The sequence below is a fragment of the Leptonotus elevatus genome, chromosome 21 (assembly GCF_054856555.1).
Source record: "Leptonotus elevatus isolate MCC_2025b chromosome 21, RoL_Lele_1.0, whole genome shotgun sequence".
NCBI lineage: Eukaryota > Metazoa > Chordata > Actinopteri > Syngnathiformes > Syngnathidae > Leptonotus > Leptonotus elevatus.
The window spans coordinates 5,708,426-5,727,624 of NC_141259.1; the positions used below are offsets into that span (position 1 = coordinate 5,708,426).

General features: G+C 39.0%; 1 protein-coding gene across 3 annotated transcripts in view; it reads left to right on the forward strand.

The window, feature by feature from the left end:
- The window catches only part of jph1a (junctophilin 1a), a 39,677-nt gene that overhangs the window by 6,747 nt on the left and 13,731 nt on the right, over positions 1-19,199 (forward strand). The gene's annotated exons all lie outside the window — the stretch shown is intronic.

Genomic DNA, 19,199 nt, shown 5'->3' on the forward strand with positions numbered 1-19,199 from the left:
AGGCTGCTGACAGGTACCGGCCGGCCAAGCGGAATGCGGCTTCGGTGGTCGCTGAGGCAAAAACTCGGACATGGGAGGAGTTCGGTGAGGCCATGGAGGACGACTTCCGGACGGCTTCAAGGAAATTCTGGTCCACCATCCGGCGTCTCAGGAGGGGAAAGCAGTGCGCCATTAACACTGTGTATAGTGGAGATGGGGTGCTGTTGACCTCGACTTGGGACGTCGTGAATCGGTGGGGAGAATACTTCGAAGACCTCCTCAATTCCACCAACACGCCTTCCTTTGAGGAAGCAGGGTCTGGGGACTCTGAGGTGGGCCCCCCTATCTCTGGGGTCGAAGTCACTGAAGTGGTTGGAAAGCTTCTCGATGGCAGGGCCTCGGGGGTAGATGAGGTTCGGCCGGAGTTCCTAAAGGCTCTGGATGTAGTGGGGCTGTCGTGGTTGACACGTCTCTACAACATCACGTGGACATCAGGGACAGTGCCTCTGGATTGGCAGACCGGGGTGGTGCTTCCTCTTTTTAAGAAGGGGGACCGGAGGGTGTGTTCCAACTTTAGAGGGATCACACTCCTCAGCCTCCCAGGTAAGGTCTATTCGGGGTTGCTGCAGAGGAGGATCCGTCGGGAAGTTGAATCTCGGATTCAGGAGGAGCAGTGTGGTTTTCGTCCCTGCCGTGGAACAGTGGACCAGCTCTACACCCTCAGCAGGATCCTTGAGGGTGCGTGGGAGTTCGCCCAACTAGTCCACATGTGTTTTGTGGACTTGGAGAAGGCGTTTGACCGTGTCCCTCGGGGAGTCCTGTGGGGGTGCTTCGGGAGTATGGGGTACCGGGCCCCCTGATACGGGCTATTCGGTCCCTGTACGACCGATGTCAGAGTTTGGTCCGCATTGCCGGCAGTAAGTCGAATTCGTTTCCTGTGAGGGTCGGACTCCGCCAAGGTTGCCCTTTGTCACCGATTCTGTTCGTAATTTTTATGGACAGAATTTCTAGGCGCAGCCGGAGTGTCGAGGGGGTACGGTTTGGTGGCCTCAACATTGCATCTCTGCTTTTTGCAGATGATGTGGTGCTGCTGGCTTCTTCAAGCCGTGATCTCCAGCTCTCGCTGGAGCGGTTTGCAGCCGAGTGTGAAGCGGTTGGGATGAGGATCAGCACCTCCAAATCCGAGACCATGGTCCTCAGTCGGAAAAGGGTGGAGTGCTCTCTGCGGGTCGGGGATGAGGTCCTGCCCCAAGTGGAGGAGTTCAAGTATCTTGGGGTCTTGTTCACGAGTGAGGGTAGGTTAGAGCGGGGGATCGACAGACGGATCGGTGCAGCGTCTGCCGTGATGCGGACGCTGTATCGGTCCGTTGTGGTGAAGAAGGAGCTGAGCCGAAAGGCAAAGCTCTCGATTTACCGGTCGATCTACGTTCCTGTCCTCACCTATGGTCACGAGCTGTGGGTCGTGACCGAAAGAACGAGATCCCGGATACAAGCGGCCGAAATGAGTTTCCTCCGCAGGGTAGCCGGGCTCTCCCTTAGAGATAGGGTGAGAAGCTCGGTCATTCGGGAGGGACTCAGCGTCGAGCCGCTACTCCTCCACGTTGAGAGGAACCAGTTGAGGTGGCTGGGGCATCTGGTTCGGATGCCTCCTGGGCGCCTCCCTGGGGAGGTGTTCCGAGCATGTCCTACCGGTAGGAGGCCCCGGGGACGACCCAGGACACGCTGGAGAGACTACGTCTCACGGCTGGCCTGGGAACGCCTTGGGATCCCATCGGAGGAGCTGGCTGAAGTGGCTAGGGAGAGGGAAGTCTGGGCTTCCCTGCTAAAGCTGCTGCCCCCGCGACCCGACCCCGGATAAGCGGAATTGAAGACGGAACGGAACGGAACCGTATTAATTGTACATGAAAAATGATGAAATTATCTGATAAATTATAGACAAAATGTTAACTTTTTACTGATAAAATTGCCTCAATGAGTCGAGTATCCCTTTAAATCCGTTTTATTGTATGTTATATACAACATGCTGTAGGTATTTTATGAGCAAATGGAAAAAAGATTATATAAAAATGACATTAATTATATGCAAATTAAAGGAAAAATGCTATATTGGGATGTATAGGACTTTCTTTAAAATTCGTTTTTTGGGGGGACATTTTTGTATCAAAAGTACCAGTTATATTGGTACATGGTATCTACTGCTACTACTCAAGAGTTCTACTCAGTTCTACTACTCATACTGGTATCCGTCTGAAAAAAAGTTGCATTGAACATTCCTAATATAAAGTTAAGAATACAGCTTGTATCCCACTGAGGGGGCGAACGTTTGCAAGTGTTTGTGAAGCTAGCGAATGTTGATTTCTCATCAGGCTTCATTCATGATCCCAAGCAACGTTTGCTAAATGTTCGCCAGATGTTTTTTTCTTGTCACAAGGAAAGTTTGAACACGTTAAAAATTTCCTTGTAACAAAAAAAAAACATTTGGCGAACTTTGCGACCTTGAACAAACCCTGCTGATAGATCAACCTTTGCTCCTTTAGCAAACACTCACAAACGTTTAGTAGGATACTAAAAATATTACTAGTGCCTTGAATAAATGTTATAAAGTTGCACTTTCTAACAATGTGCCCCAAAATCTCTTTAAAATAGCCTTTTTATTTGACCATTTATGACTGAAACATTTTTTAATCAGTGGATTAACACCTTAGCTGTTCATAATGGGAACTCCTGCAAGCCTCTGGTCAATAGTTGTCAGACTAGATTTGGGTTCGAATTTCCCGCCCTTTGTCTACAGATGTGACATCATGTACGTACGCATTTGTATACGTGAAGGAGAGAAATTTGCAGTTTCATTTTTTGTAGCAATTCGAAATTCCATTATCTGGGTTCAGTAGTTTTAAGATGCTGACTGTCTAACAGATACATTTTTAGATGCTACGATATTTCTTAAGGACAGAGGTGGCAAATCAAGGTGCAGAAAGTAAAAACCCTGCCCCAGTTTGGCTTTAGCCCGAGGTGCTAGCTAGCTCCCATGGTGCTCGTTTACCTGCTGGTGAGCTAGCTAGCTAGCATCAGGTGCTAAGGCCAAACTGTAGCAGGGTTTTTACTTTCTGGACCTGGATTTACCACCTCTGCTCAAAGGGGACATTTGTTTTTAAATTGGAACAGCCATTTGATCAGATTATGGTTTGACATGTTTCACTTAATTTGCAGTTAAAGTGAAACAGTAAATATTGCTTCTCACCAGCCAGATTATTCCCTTTACCCATATAATTTAGCATTCCTTTTTTCAGAATAAAATGTATCGGCCAAGTATTTAAAAACACACAAGGAATTGGTTTTCACAGTCACAACCTTTCCAAGAAACACGGAAAAGTGAGCAACAGAGGGCGACAGAGCAGGAAGCCTGGTGGTTCGCTAATTAGTGCCCCAAGTTTCTTTGATTGGGGGGCATGTCTATCTACATGAAGGGGCAAACCCGATATGATAACTATAGAAAGTAGACCTTAAATTTGAGCCCTTTGTATTACACCTCTGTAACTAAAGATGTGGCCATGGTTGGAGTCTTTGGAATACATTGGTTATGGAACCAGTCATTCCTTAATTATAGTATATTTTATATTATATTCTTTGAAAAGAAAACATATGAATATCATGTTTGAAATATAAACATTTCAAGTGCTGCAGCTTCAGCCATTCTTTGCGAGCATAATTCCACTTTGGCGAGTTCAGGGAGACATTATTCTGCAGATTTCAGGGATATAAGATAAGGATTACATAATGCGGATTTAACACGCTTAATACCAAACCTTCCACATACTGTTTTCCAAACAGCGAGCACTTTTGGGATAATATGTTGAGAATAACCATCAGAATAGACGAAAATAAACACTGTGCATTTAGAATAACAACGTCAAGCAGTAGCAGACTCATGACCTGATGCATGGCGCCAACACAGCGGCAGTAGCAAGCCTTGGATCTGATGCTAAGTGTTTACGGCGGCTAGCAAGCGAGCTCCCTTTGTAGTGGAGTGACTGGTCAAATTACTGTGCATGTGCAGCTGCAAAGCTCAATACGAGTTTTTGTTATTGTTGTTTTTTTACAACCTCGTTGTTTCGCTCATTTGAGAGGAAGCTCGCGTGAAAAAAAGAAAGACAGCCAGTGACAGACTGCGATGCTGTAAGCAGGTTATGTAAGACTCATTATACGCTGCATGGCAGAGGAGGCACCCATATTGATCCGTTGCTGGTCATGTGACCCTGTGACTATCCACAGAGATTGTGTGTGTGTGTGTGTGAGGGGGGGTTACGGAATGCAGCTACATCACGGATTGATTAACTTTCTTAGAAAATATCGCAGGTAATGTGTTTGCTTCTCAGGGTGAGCTTCTGATTTTTAATCTTGGCTCAGTACTTTCTGTTTGCACTGTGTAATTGTGTTTCCCTTAAAGCAGAATTTTCTTCATAATAATATGTTCTATGCTGCCCCACTAGTGTAAACACAGTATTCTGATTAATATTGTGTTTGTGGAATATGAATTAAGCAGCTAAATCCACCTGGTGTTATCCATCAAAGTCGGCGGCCATTTTGTCACTTGCTGTCAACAAAAAATGACATCACAGTTGCCCAGGTAACGACCAACCACGGCTCAGCTTGTGTATGTCACATGACCAAAATCAGAAAACAGGTGAGCTGTGATTGGTCGTTACACGAGCAACTGTTGTCATTTTCAGTCAACAGCAAGTGGCAAAATGGCCGCTTCCTTACTTTCTCAGATACATAGATAGATAGACGGATAGACAGACAGACAGACAGACAAAACTTGCATTGTTCACTATGTGCTGTTATTGTTGTCTATTCTGCTTTAATGGCTGGTCAGGGTACAAGTGGTCCACCACTCCCTGCTGGAACAGGATGTGCATCCATTTGGTTGCGCTGTTTGCTCTGCAGCCTGGTGAAAGGTTAACCAGCAGCTCGGTTCTCCAGAGCATGAGCGATATTTATATAAAGTTTATTTTGACCACCGAGTGGTCCACCAAAGGTTACATTGTTGAAAAGCATTTCGAGCAAGATGTTTTTACTACTACCCAGGAGCTTGGCTTGACTCCTTAAAGTAGATTGTAATTCTATTAATTTACACACCAACAATAATAATTGAGTAATTGATCTGAAAAAAAAAAAAATAGAAAGAAAACCATCCCTATTTAGAACCTTTATTGTGATTGCAAAAAAAAAAAGAATATATAAAAAACATATATACCAATTAATTATTATTTTTTTCAATAGAAAAAATAATAATGTATAAAAATAAAACAAAATTAAGTGTAATGCTGGGAAACTGCCTACGATACCTATACCTACTTAATAATTTACATGCAACTATAAAAAGTAAAATAATGAATGAACTCGTTTATACAACAGATAAACTTTTGTTTTACACGTAACAGCATTCCAGTGTACTGGAACGTATGAACTTTGGAGACAAATGTGCTGATCAAATAACCGTTTTCACGTACTGTGTCAAGTCTGTTTCCAATCTTACACACACACACACACACAGCCTTGCAGTGTGTGTCAGCACAGCGTGTGCTGACTAAATAAGGCAAGGCATCAGTTGACTTATCAGCACCAGCCAGGAATATATACACCACTGATATAGCAGGCCGCTCTCTCTCTCTCTCTCTCTCTCTCTCTCTCTCTCTCTCTCTCTCTCTCTCTCTCTCTCTCTCTCTCTCTCTCTCTCTCTCTCTCTCTCTCTCTCTCTCTCTCTCTGTCGCTGTCATCTCTCCCAAATGTGATGTGCGTTAAGTACGTGTGCATGTTTCAACAAATATTTTGAAGCTTGAATATAAAACTAGGTAGCTATATTTATCCATGTACAATAAATATTTACAGATTCCATTCAGGCAGCGATAACTTTTTCATCTCCAAATAAGAGTCAATTGTGCATTTTTTTGGGAGGGGGGGGGGGGCTGTAGCGCCACAGAAATTGTACAAGCATGACTGTCTGGTTATGAAGTGAGAAAAATGTACAGTAGCTGGGAAACACAACGACTTGGTCTGAATTGCAACCATGTAGTATATTTAACTCAGTCACCACCCTCCTCTCTCATGTTAATGACTTATTGCCGGTGGAATTAAAACACATACAGTATAATGTGCGCAAGTAGGCATTACAGAAACAGTTTTCTTTTAACTCATAATTGACAGTGGATCAATATGGGTGCACAAAATACAGTGACATCCGATGCTAAAGGATTTTCAGGAATTTGTTTGTTGTTATGGTTGTACAATGGATACTCCAAAATCAAGTAAAAAAAAAAAAGTTGGAGCTTAAACCATCATTCTGCCTTCTGTCACAACGCAACTATTATGTTAATAAGACAACCTGCATCGGCTGTATGAACACACACTTGGGTAAATTCTGTCTATTTTTTATTTATTTATTTGTATTTATTTTTACCTTAAAAAGTATTTGTCAAAAATGATGCATTTATTGCAATATATAATTAGGTAATTGTTATGGATTGCCAAAATATTAGTAAAAAATATATATTAGGGGTGTCAGGTGATTCCAATTTTAATCGTAATCAATCGCAGGATTTCAATAGTTAACTCACGATTAACCGTATATTTTATATCTGTTCTAAATGTACAATAGAATGTACAATTTAAAAAAAATGTTTTCATACTCTTAACATAAAAGTGTGTGGGGGGGGGGAAATGTTAAACTAATAGAAATATGGCATATTTTAGTCATTGATACAGTAATATCATAATAATTAATAAAATTGAGTTAAAATTAAAAAGATGTACTGTAATGTAAAAAAAAACGAGTATTGATTTGTGTTAAGGTCATTTTTCTGCCACTAGATGGCATAATTGCATTTGTAAGACGCTGGTGACAACTAAGTGCATTTTTTTTTCACATTAAGAGCTATTCTTTAACATGAAGTAACTTACTACACATTTTTAAAACTGTAAAATACAGCTTGACCCAGTCTCCACAAATATATGCATATTATTACATTTATAACTGCTCAATTTTGACGTGGACGTGTTTGCTGCATTGTGACTGGAATTCCCCCAGTACTGGCTTTCCAAGTAAGGGGTGGCCATTAATCGCGCATTAAAAAAAGATGAGTGGCATTAAATGAACTTTAAATTAACTTTAAATTTACACACTCATTTTGACACCCCTAATAGATATATTTTAATATACTGTCGACTGTACATGGAACTAATCCTTGATTAAAAAATATTAGTCCTGGAATGGAAACGCCTGAAGTGCTGCAAAATAATTTTCTCCAACATATTTACTGACATTCACTTACAATATATAAAGGCTTCATTGCAGGAAGACTCTTCTTGGGCTTGGTCGAAAGTGACAGTGATAGAATTAGGTTTCACCAACATGCCATTACACTGAGTGACTTTTGCTGGTGAATGCGCATAGGGTAGTTTTTAGGAATACTGGTCTGACTCAACCAGCCGCACGGGAAGATAATTAAAGGGGGAGTCATGTGGAGTCCAAAAGCGTTGTGTAATATTCCCTTGAAATTCCCAATGTGGATCATTCTTCTCAATTTTTTACCAGCTTTGATTAACTGCTTCCTGCAGTGTAATGAACTGCCAACGCAAGTCAGCTAGAATAAAGAAAATGTTCTATTCAAGAAGCGATTTACTGCTATTTTCCAATTAACAACATGAGGAAGTGTTGATAAATACAGCACATTTATTAACAATGAAAGATGCATCTTTTCTCCTCCTTCTTAAAATGAGCAAAGACGGGGCTTTCTTTTGAAACAATAAAAGACACATTTTGTCGAGTTCTTGTCTAAACCAGTGGGGAAGCCTCCCTTTTTACTTTTTAGTAGGCTGTTACGTCAGCACTTCCAAATATGGGCATGCTGTTTTGAGTGACGTTCCGGTTCTATAATGCACCAAATAGGAAAAAAAAAGTTGTTAATTAATAGTAATGATTAAAAATAGATAATAAATAATTATTATATATATATATATATATATATATATATATATAATTATTAATTATGAACAATAATGACACTATAAAATAATAATAAAAAAATATTATAAAAAATATTATAATTATTATAAAAATATTAATAATAATTAATTATTAGGAATTAATAAATTTGTTAATTCTGAGGTTGGAAGATTTAAAGAAAGAGGTGAAGAACATGTTTTTCTCGTAGTCATTAATTCCATGCAATTTTAAGGAAAATAGGGATTTATAGGTCTTTCTTTATGTCATTGTTTTTTGGGGTATTTTATGTATAAAAAGTGCTAGTGGTATCGGTATCAGTCAAGTGACTACTCAAGAGTACTCAAACTGGTTATCGAACACCTCTACTAGAAAGCCTTTACTCAAATGTTAGCGTTATCATCGGATAATGATATTTTCTTATTTCTATTTCAAAGCAAAACTCCTTTCAGTATACGCCGCCTCAAGCATCTGTTACATAATCTTTTTTTGTTAGCTTTTTTTTTTTTTGCACCTGCTTGCATGTTTCTGTTTATCTGCCACCTCTGGATTTGTCGATTCCGTTCAGCCCCTCTGATTGGCTGGCTCGGACGCTGGCGCTCCAGATGTTGCTGGATCGGATTATGGAGTTATCGCTTCTCTTGTTGCTTGACAGTATTGCTTTTCCACATCCCTCCGTGACCGTGATGCGAGCCCTCGTGTAATCACACACGTGCAGATTGCGCTCAGTGTATGCGTGCGTGTGCATGCACTGACCATGATTAAAATGTTCCTTAAACTGAAGTGGTTGCCTGGCAATGTGACCTTTACTCTCCCAAGCAATGTAGCTTAACAAGGTACGCGCAGTGGAGTGGCACTTGTTCAAATCTCCAGAATCAATGCTTGTGTGTGCGTACAACTGTAGACATACAGTAGGCCGCTGCGTGGGTTTTGTTCATTTGCAAATTCATTAATACACACCAGATGCCTGGTTGGCCCGCTTGCTCGAGTGTTGGTGCTGCTGGTTGCCATGGATACTCCATCACTGTTGTCATTGTTGTTCACCAATCGCCATTTGTTGAATTGAGTTGAGAGGAGTCTTTTTCTCATCTCCAAGCAGACGTACAATGAAGGTGAAACATAAATCAACTGTGAGATTGCAGATATATTCAATAACAACAATGAGTTGTTTCAATTATTTGACTGAAGCTTTATTTGAGCTCAAGTTGTACTACGATATCAAAGTTTTGTCCAGGATTTTATTGATCTCAATTACTGTAGTTATGCAAGATAGTCGGAAATATTAGTATGCTGCAGTCATTTTGAGTTAAAGTTCCTTTAACGCCACTCATTTTTTAAAATTGTGATTAACTCATTCACTGCCATTGACGGCTATAGACGTCAAAAATTCATTTTAACTATTTATTTTAGTTTCACATTTTTTCCGACTTTTGTATGAAAAGCTAGAATTTTTTATTGTACATTTAGAACAGATATACAATTTATGTTTAATTGTGAGTTAACTATTGAAGTCATGCGATTAATTACAATTAAAAAATCGTCTGACGCCCCTTAAAATTTTTAATTGTAGTTAATCACGTGACTTTACTAGTTAACTCGCGATTAATCACAAATCTGTTCTAAATGTACAATACATTTTTTTTCTAGGTTTTCATACTCTTGTTAACAAAAGTGGAAACAATTTGAAACTAATAGAAATAGTTCAAATTAATTTTGGACGTCCAATGGCAGTGAATTAGTTAATGACGGCCCCTTACATGGAAAGCCTACGCAGCAGACATGTCCACGTCAAAAATTAGCAGTAATAAATTTAATAATAATGCATATATTTGTGTTACTTCATGTTAAAGATTAGATAGCTCTTAATATGAAAAGAAAAATGCACTGAGCTGTCACCGTCTTACAAATGCAGTTATGCCATCTAGTGGCAGAAAAATGACCTAAAAACAAATCAATATCACACTTTTTTTTACAGTGCAGTACATCTTTTTTTTATTTTAAAGGGATTACATCACGGAATTTTAAGCCCCAGTTAACTATAGGCATATAATTATTCAATGTTACCTTTGACGGCAGGGTGATATATTTTTTTAATGAGATATTAAATATTTTGCTGGCTATTTTTGCGGAAGTAAAACGCCCGGTGCAGTAAAACCCCACCTCGCCCCGTGCGGTTGCCGCGCCCCTCTCGTACAACCGCGTCTTTTTTACATGTGGAAATTGGATGGATGTTCAATTCTTCAATAAACATTTGAAACAAAACGGCTCCTTGCTGCAAGAAATCGTACTGGAGGAGGAGGGGAGAAGAGGGAAGAAAATAGAAAAAAAAGACAACCCTGAGTGGATCGCGAACCAGAGCCTCAGGGCCGCACCTCATGGCGTCAAAACGTTCGAACAGCTCGTTTTCTCAGGTTGGGAGGGGCTGGTGCACAATTACCTCGAATTTCTCATTGAGGGGCGAATGGAGGAAAACACCACTTTGGTGATGTTTTTGGTGAGGAATTAGCATTTCAACATGGCTACAAGCTCCTAAAAGTAGATTTTTCACATTGCTGTCCCTTTAACTCAATTTTATGAATTATTATGAAATGACTGTATCAACGACTAAAAGATGCAGCAATATTTCTATTAGTTTGACATTTTTTCCACTTTTATGTACATTTTATTGTACAGTTAGTACAAATAAAAAAATTTAGATTAATTGTCAGTTTAACTATTGAAGTCTAAATTACGATTACAATTACAATCGCGTGACACCCCTACTAAAAATACTTTTAATATGGCCCGCAATGCTATTTTATATTAATAATAAGTTTGGGGGAGGGCAACCTTAGAGATATAATTGTAAGGGGACTTCATTATTACTACGACTAAAACTTTTCAAGATATGCAAAGGCACAAATAAATTTACATCTAAAATAGTGACGGAATTGATCTTCGTAACACTGTAGAGAACAAAGATAATTTCCTCCACTTTCTGCTCAGTGTCAAGGACCGATTTGGGATTATATCATGGTAATGGTACTAAAAAAAATCTTCCTTATGACCTTTAACAGAACGCACTTTTTAAATAACTACATTATGTTATATAAACAATGCATACTTGCTTGCTTGCTTGATTTATTTTACTGTGTTCAATAAGTCAAAGTAAAAACAATTCAAAGTAGCCCTTGCGTGTTTCTATTTTTCTGTACCCTTTGAGACATTTTGGACACGCAAGTCAAATTTAGACAAAAAGTTTTTTGGGGGGGTGTTTTTTTTTTTTTGCCTTAAACATCTCCTCAACGATGATGCTAGCCACCTCTGCTAACATCAGCTACATCCTTCAATTATATCCCTCAAATGAAATTATTAATACATATAATATAATCAGTATTCCATTCCGTTTTTTTTTTATGTGTTTTATGAAGGAAATGGAAAAAAATAACTTAGGCCATTATTATAAGACGGTTATGATATAATTTTTATATATTGCGGGAGGAACCCAGTTTGAAGTGTTGGTCTTCAGTTGAAAAGGTTCATTAAAGTCAAAAACAAATCCACTGTGTTAGGGATGGGCGAGTACCGATACCCGGCCTCATTTCACTTACTACTTACTTCAAGGTATTTGTACTCGCGACGGCAGCCAATCACAAACTAGAAATTAGAAAAAATATAGAATAACCATTAACATCATACAATTTTAATTAACAATTTAACTCATTCACTGCCATTGACGGCTATAAACTTCAAAAATTAATTTGAACTATTTTTATTAGTTTCACATTTTTTCCAATTTTGTTAACAAGAGTATGAAAACCTAGAAGAAAAGAAATATTGTACATTTAGAACAGATGTAAAATGTGTGATTAATCGTGAGTTAACTAGTAAAGTCATGTGATTAATTACAATTAAAAAATGTAATCGCCTGATGCCCCTACTTAAAAAGAAAAGAAAAGATTATTAAAAATGAGGGGCGTCAGATGATTTTTTATTGTAATTAATCGCATGACTTCAATAGTTAACTCCCAATAAACACACATTTTATATCTGTTCTAAATGTACAATAAAAAATTCTAGGTTTTCATACTCTTGTTAACAAAAGTTGGAAAAAATTTGAAACTAAAAGAAATAGTTCAAATTAATTTTTGACGTCTATAGCCGTCAATGGCAGTGAATGTTAATATTGTAATATTTTAATATATTGTATTTATTTATATATTTATATCTTTTTCATTTTCAAATTCATGTACCAAAAGTATAGTGGTATTGGCACTTGGTATTGGTATCAGTCAGGAAAAAAATTGGTATCGAACATCCTTACACTGTGTTCAGCTTAGTCTCTCTACAAGTATTCATTCTATCCATCCATTTAATTTTTTTGCATGGTTTACCCCTTTCCTCTCACAACCTGCGCCCCTATCCCCTTCTGTGGTGCCATTAGCTGCATCAGCTGTGCTCGTTTTTCACCAGCCGTGTTGACACAAAAAGCAATGTGAATCTGCGCCGCGACCCCCGTCCCTCCCCTCACGAAAAGCAGAGGGATCATCCCAGCCGGGAGATGCGGTGTCATCTTCTCAACAAGACCCGCTGAGATCAGGTGCATGTTTGCCAGCCTCCAACATGTGCCAACGCGCCGCGCAAATACACGCTCGTGATTTGAGGGCATCGACATGTGCAGACAACTTTACTGAGTGGACATCATCGTCAATAATCAGAAATCTGCGTCTGATGGTTTTTTTCTAATTAGTATACATTTTAAGGCTAAAACTGCAAAAGTGCAAAGTGTCTTGTTTTATTTCACATAATGTTCTTTCTTTCTTTCTTTCTTAAGGGTGAAGTTACCTTATCTCCTTGTAACAGCGATCGTGTCACCCATTTAAATGTCTCATTTTACTACAGTGGTCAGCTCTGGTCATGTGGGACCTTATCACAGGAATAAATTAGGAATCATTGCGGCCGGCGCTGGTTTTGGCTAATCTCTTATAGCATTAGTTGTGCTTTCGTAATTCTGAATTAGCATGAGATAAAGACCTCAATAGTAGGCAGGCGCAGTTTACGAAAGAGACGGGGGCATCTAATGATGATTTACTACTGAACCGACATTCCATTGTTGATGTTTGTTAGTATGTTAAAAACAAAAAAAACAAAAAAGAGCGATGATGATAGGGATGGGAATCTTTAACTTACGATTTTTGGGCCTGCGATCCGATTCAGAATCGATTTTCGATTCAAAATTATTTCTGCTTCAATCTATAGATGTGCAAAGAATCGTCATGGTCTACTCCAGTCTGACTCGTTAATGCTAGTTAGCGCGCTAATCGCGGCACTTTTATCGCGCAAAAGAACGGCTATTCATACAAAATGCTTCAGGAAAGTATACAGAGAAGCATCTTAACATATTGGAATAACTTGTTCGTGACTTTTTTCTTCTACTCTGACGTGACTACAACTTAACAGAGTATCAGAACACGCAAAACCACATTGCCCCTAAATGGCCAAATTGTGTATAACATGAACAGTGCTCCCAATAAAGGCACACACACACAAGGGCAAGACAGTATAAAATAATTTAGATAAAATTGATTTTGGGACATTTAAAATAGATTCTGAATCGTACTAAATGAGAATCGTGAGTCTTATGAGAATCGATTGTTTAATGGTGTGCCCCTAGATGATGATGACATGTTGACTCGGGAAGGCTGTCGATTGAATACTGAGCTCTCATTAAAAACATTTTTAAAATAATTATAATAATAATAATAATAATAAAGAGTACAGTATGTTCAAAATGGACCCTAAAAAAGTATATAACTGAAATGTCATGATGCCCTTGAATTGAACCCTGTGGAACACCTTTTGTTCTATACATGTGAATTCATATTGCCAATATTCTTTTTTTTTTTTGCTTGACATACTTAACGCATTCACTCCCAGCCATTTTCACTGAAGCAACCCCTTTGGCTCCTGGCTGTTTTATTGGATTTTGACTGATTTTACAAGACCCACAGAATATTGTGTTCTATTGCTATAAAAACATGGAACCTACCAAAAGAAAGATTAGAGTCTCTTCTTTCATCAGGAAAAAAAGTATGTTTCTATCTGTTTCCGTTTTGCAGCAATTAGCATTAGAATATAGCTAAGTTTCATCAACATTTACATTCCTGGTGAAAACACTAGCATAAAGAGCTTTTTGCAACCTGGCCCTTGTTGATCTCGTACACTCTGCTGCCACCTGCTGGCCGTTTTTGTAATTACTACCGTTGCTTCACCCATTCTCTGCAGTTCAGAGGCTGCATCAAAGCCTTCTGTGTGCTCTAGCATAAGAAAACATTTAAAAAAATGTCTTTGGGACACTTAAAACATTTGAAATAAACGTAATTACAATAATAAAGAAATCACACGACGTACCATCACAACAGCCACAAGTCGACTATTGAGCGCACAAAATTTTCTGTTTGCAACCTGGCCCTTGTTTATCTTGTATACTCTGCTGCCACCTGCTGGCTGTTTTTGTAATTACTACCGTTGTTGTAATAGCACCGACTCACCGAACCCCTGGAGTTCAATCGAACCACTGCTATAGTGTATACAGTATGTCCATACCTTTTGGATTTCTGATATCCTTTCACTGCTTTCCATTACACTGAAGCTTCTCAAGTGGTGCCTGTCCCTGAAATCTGACCTCACGCTCGACAGAAAGATTTTATTTTTTTAATCTGAGGTGATGAAAGAGATTGATGGAAGTTAATGAAGGATTTTCGAGAGCTGATGTTTACCACGGTCCAGGTCAAGACTCATCTTCTGGCTTATTATACATCGGAGCAGTCAGCATTCCACTTATCATCCTGTACAGAGGGGAGATATGTGGGGAAAGAAAATGAGACGGCAGTGGGCGGGGCTTCAGGGTGTAGAACTGTGTCAGCTCAGCATGTGTGTGTGAGAGGGAGCATCTTCACATAGACCACAGCCCGATTGATGAGTGATGGACTGAAGCTTAATGACATGCACACTCATTGGGGCCACTTAAATATTTATGGAGGAATGCTCTGAGCAAGGACTGAAATGTAAGCGTAGAGTAAATTTAGAAATGCTCAGTGTGCGTGTGTGGGAGCGCGTGTGCCTAACATTGAAACGCTGCACCTTAATTTGCTTGGAGCCGACGCCAGTGCACAACCAGAGGGTGCAAGGTAGCTGCAGGGCTCAAAAGAAGATGTGAACAGGTGTGCGGAAGCAAACTGTATTCTGGATTCAAAAGTGTAAAAAAAAAAAATCGTTATTTCTTTTATTTTTTTTACCATAGATAGAACTAACTAACTAACTAACTAACTGATAATCAGAAATGTCATCACTAATGCTTCCTGTATTTGTCCATCCCTGGTTGGTTTTCATGTACATTTGAGTAAATGTATTGCTTTTGTCATGAAAATGTAATTTTAACATTTTAATAGTATTTTCGTGAATGCATTGTTATTGTTGTGTATATAATTTTTATTTTACTAGGGTGACATTTACGATCTGTCTCGGGACTGCAGATAAAAAATAGCCTTTTGGCAAATTCGGGCATGTCTACTGAAATATTTATTAATATGTACTGTCCCTGATAGAAATAAATCAAATCAAACAAACAAACTTTTGAAACCTTTTACGAACCGAAAAAATTATGCTGACATTAGGAAAAACCCTACTCTTTTTATTTAAAAAAATAAAAATAAATAAAATAAAATTAGATAATTTTGAACTTTTGGAAAACTTTATTTATAGTAGAAAACTTTAGGGAACTATTCACTTGCTTAGTTTTTAATTTAGCTTAACACATGCTGATGACCCTGGAAGCTCCCATAAAAAAATTTAAACAACATTGTCAATCAGGCTTTTTACTTTTTACTCTGTAGCACTTGCTGAAATATAAAATGAATTACAAGTAAAATGTATTATTATTATTATTATTATTAATATTATTATCAATTCTTTATACGTTTGAAATAGGGGTGTCAAAATGACTGCATTAATTTTGAGTTAATTCAAAGTTCCTGCCACAAATTTTTTTAATGTGCGATTACTTGTTAAGCCTGTCCTGGGGGAATTCCAGTGGCAACGCAGCAGACGTCAAAATTAAGCAGTATTAAATTGAATAATAATGCATATATTTGTGGAGACTGGGGTCAAGTTGTATATTACAATTTTAAAAATGTGCAGAATTTAACAAGTTACTTCATGTAAAAAGGACCTCATAACAAATCAATACTTGTTTTTTACAGTACAGTACATATTTTTAATTTTAACTCAATGTTATGAATTATGAAATTACTGTATCAATGCCTAAAAGATGCAACCATATTTCTATAAGTTAACATTTTTTTATATAGAGTATATAGAGTATGAAAATGTTTATTTTTATCAAGTCTAATAAACAAAATAAATGTTATATAAATGTTTTGTTTTAAAATGTTATTGTACATTTAGTACAGATATAAAATGTGCGATTAATCATGAGTTAACTATTGAAGTCATGCGATTAATTGCGATTACAAATTTGAATCGCCTGACACCCCTAGTTTAAAATTTAAAAAAAAGTCATTTAAAAAAATGTTGACGGTAATATTTTCTCTTTTACTGCAAATGAATATCGGTTGAAATATCGGCTTTCGTCTCCTTGACTACTAATAATCGGTATCAGTCTCGGTCTTGAAAAAAACATATCGGTCTAGTGTTGCTATGCACTCAAAACCGTCCATAGTGGGAGAGCGAGCATGGCCAGGGATACAACTAACCAGCGTCATCATCGCTACCCTCCAAGTGTTCATGTTTTCTCACCTTCCGATTCACTCTGCTGTACTGTGACTGCCATCTTTCTCTGCCCGTCACCTCCCACCCGCAGACATCCTGTCTGGGAACAGTCTGCGTCGCTTCCGGGACTTGCTAAGCACTCGAACGAAAGGGAACTGTTACAATCCTGTATGGACATATCATGGACCTGCTGTGTACACTCATATACATTCATGCCTGCTCTTATGCAGGCGCACATTTCACACATTTCAGAAATAGACATACGCATGTCCTTGGGCTTTCATGAGTGGCGGAGGCATGTCTTCATGTCTAGTTTGGATAGTAACATTTGATTTAGTCTATTTAGCTTTTAGTGTAGAGCAGTGATTCCATTGATTTCATTGGCATTCCCCATTTTTTATTTCATTGTCCCATGGGGCAGTTGTAACTGAACCCTATGACCTCTGCCCAGCAACAAGTGGCTAAGCGAATTGTGTTTGGCTATTGATCTTCCACTGTATGTAGTCTAAGTGGTTGTTTCCCCTCCAGTCTTTCATTAAAAAAAAGAGCCAGTTTTCCCAGCGTATAGCATTGCTTCGTGCTTGACAGCGACAAATAAAGCACTGCATGATAAAATGGCTGCTCACTCAGACAGCGCTAAATTCTTTGTGAACTTATTTTTACATTTTCATCTGCAGCTGGTCAGTGGCAAGCTCGTCGAGTCTGTCTGTAAATACATCCCCAGTGTGTCCTCTGCCTCTGGGTCATGCACCGACTTATTTCTGGGGAGGAAACCGAGCCGTTGGCATATGGCTCCTCATGCATTTTAATAAAGTGCTGCTCACAAACAGGACATCCCTCAGTGCAAGTCTGAAATAGAGTCATCCGTCCATTAAGGTCACTCTGACTGAAAGATGGATCCGGGGGGGGGTGGTTGGACGGGGGGGGGGGGGGGGGGGCTGTGTGTACAAATTAATTGACATGTTAAATCTGTGTTGTTGTTTATAATGAACCCAGGGGCAGTAGAGATATAATAAAAACAGCAGAGGCCCCAGAATTGAACCCTGTGGAACACCTTACAAATGCATTAGATATACGTGCATTAGTCTTCAATAACGTGTATGTTTTTGGGATGTGGGAGAAACTCCACAAAGGTCAGAGGTCAAGTTGGGACCCAAAACGTTGTAATGTGAGCTAGCTGTGCTACACCATTAACAATAATTGTGGGAATGCTCAAACCGATTTTTATTCTCCACACTTTTTTGCCGTGAAACGACTCTCGCGTAACACTTCCGATTTACACCGTTCAAATTTCAACTTGCTTCAAAAATTCACGCCTCCCGGGGTATATATATCTTCTGAATCCACATTACTTGCAGTATTCGCACAATTTAATGTTAAATATCAACTTTTCCCCTTTCATTTTCAATGTGGCTGACATTGAACTTCCATGCATACAATTGATCATCATTGCCAAGTGTCTGATACCAGGAGGTTGCAGGTTCGAATCCCACCTCCGACTGTACATTGCAAATATATCCATCGCCGTTATGCTAAGTGATATACACGTATTCCAACGTTCCCCGAAATGATTAAATCCCACTTTAGACAGATAATTGCACTTTGTCTATGATTGATTAGTGATTGTTGTTATTGGACAACAGAGGAATCATGCTGAGAAGAAGATGGATGAGGGCTAACAGGCACAGCTGTCCGTGCTTCCCCTGATACACTGCATGATGACTTCCAAATCCACAGGCTTTAATTGACGCACTGCCCGATTTTGGAGGCATTCCCATGACACGTGCCGTATTCGATACCTTTCGCTGCAAATACTAAGCTTGCATTGATCCCAAAAGATAATACTCTTCCCCTATTTTGGCAGTTTCCAGCATGGCCATAGCACAGTAGATACAAGCCAGGTTTTTGTGATGGTTTTAGCCTCAGAGGATTTGCTACCACTTTTTACTGTTGGCATTAGGATAGATGTCTATTTTTCACTGTAGAACATTTAGGAATTTGTCACATGTGTAGTACACGCTGCTGCAGACTGGATTACGGTTGGAGTATCCACTCCATTTGGGTGAAAACAAATCTGGCTTTAGATCTGAGATCCATGCACAGGGGGTTGTGTTAGCATCCCAAAAAAGATACAGCTTAAAGATGAGTTGGAGCAAAATAGAGTAGCACTGGTTCATTATAGCTTTTTATTGGACAACGATGAAGACATGAGACGATGCGAACAATGTGAAGTCGTGTACAGCTTGTATAACTGTGTTCATTTACGGCCCACTCAAAATAACTGGCAACAAATGTGAGTGCACCCCTAAATAAAAAAGTCCAAATTGAGACCAATTAGTTGTTTTCACCCTTGTGTCATGGAACTCATTAGTGTTACAAGGTACCGGGTGTGAGTGTTGAGCAAGGTGTGTTAACATTTGTGTTATCCCTAGAGATAGACCGATATAGG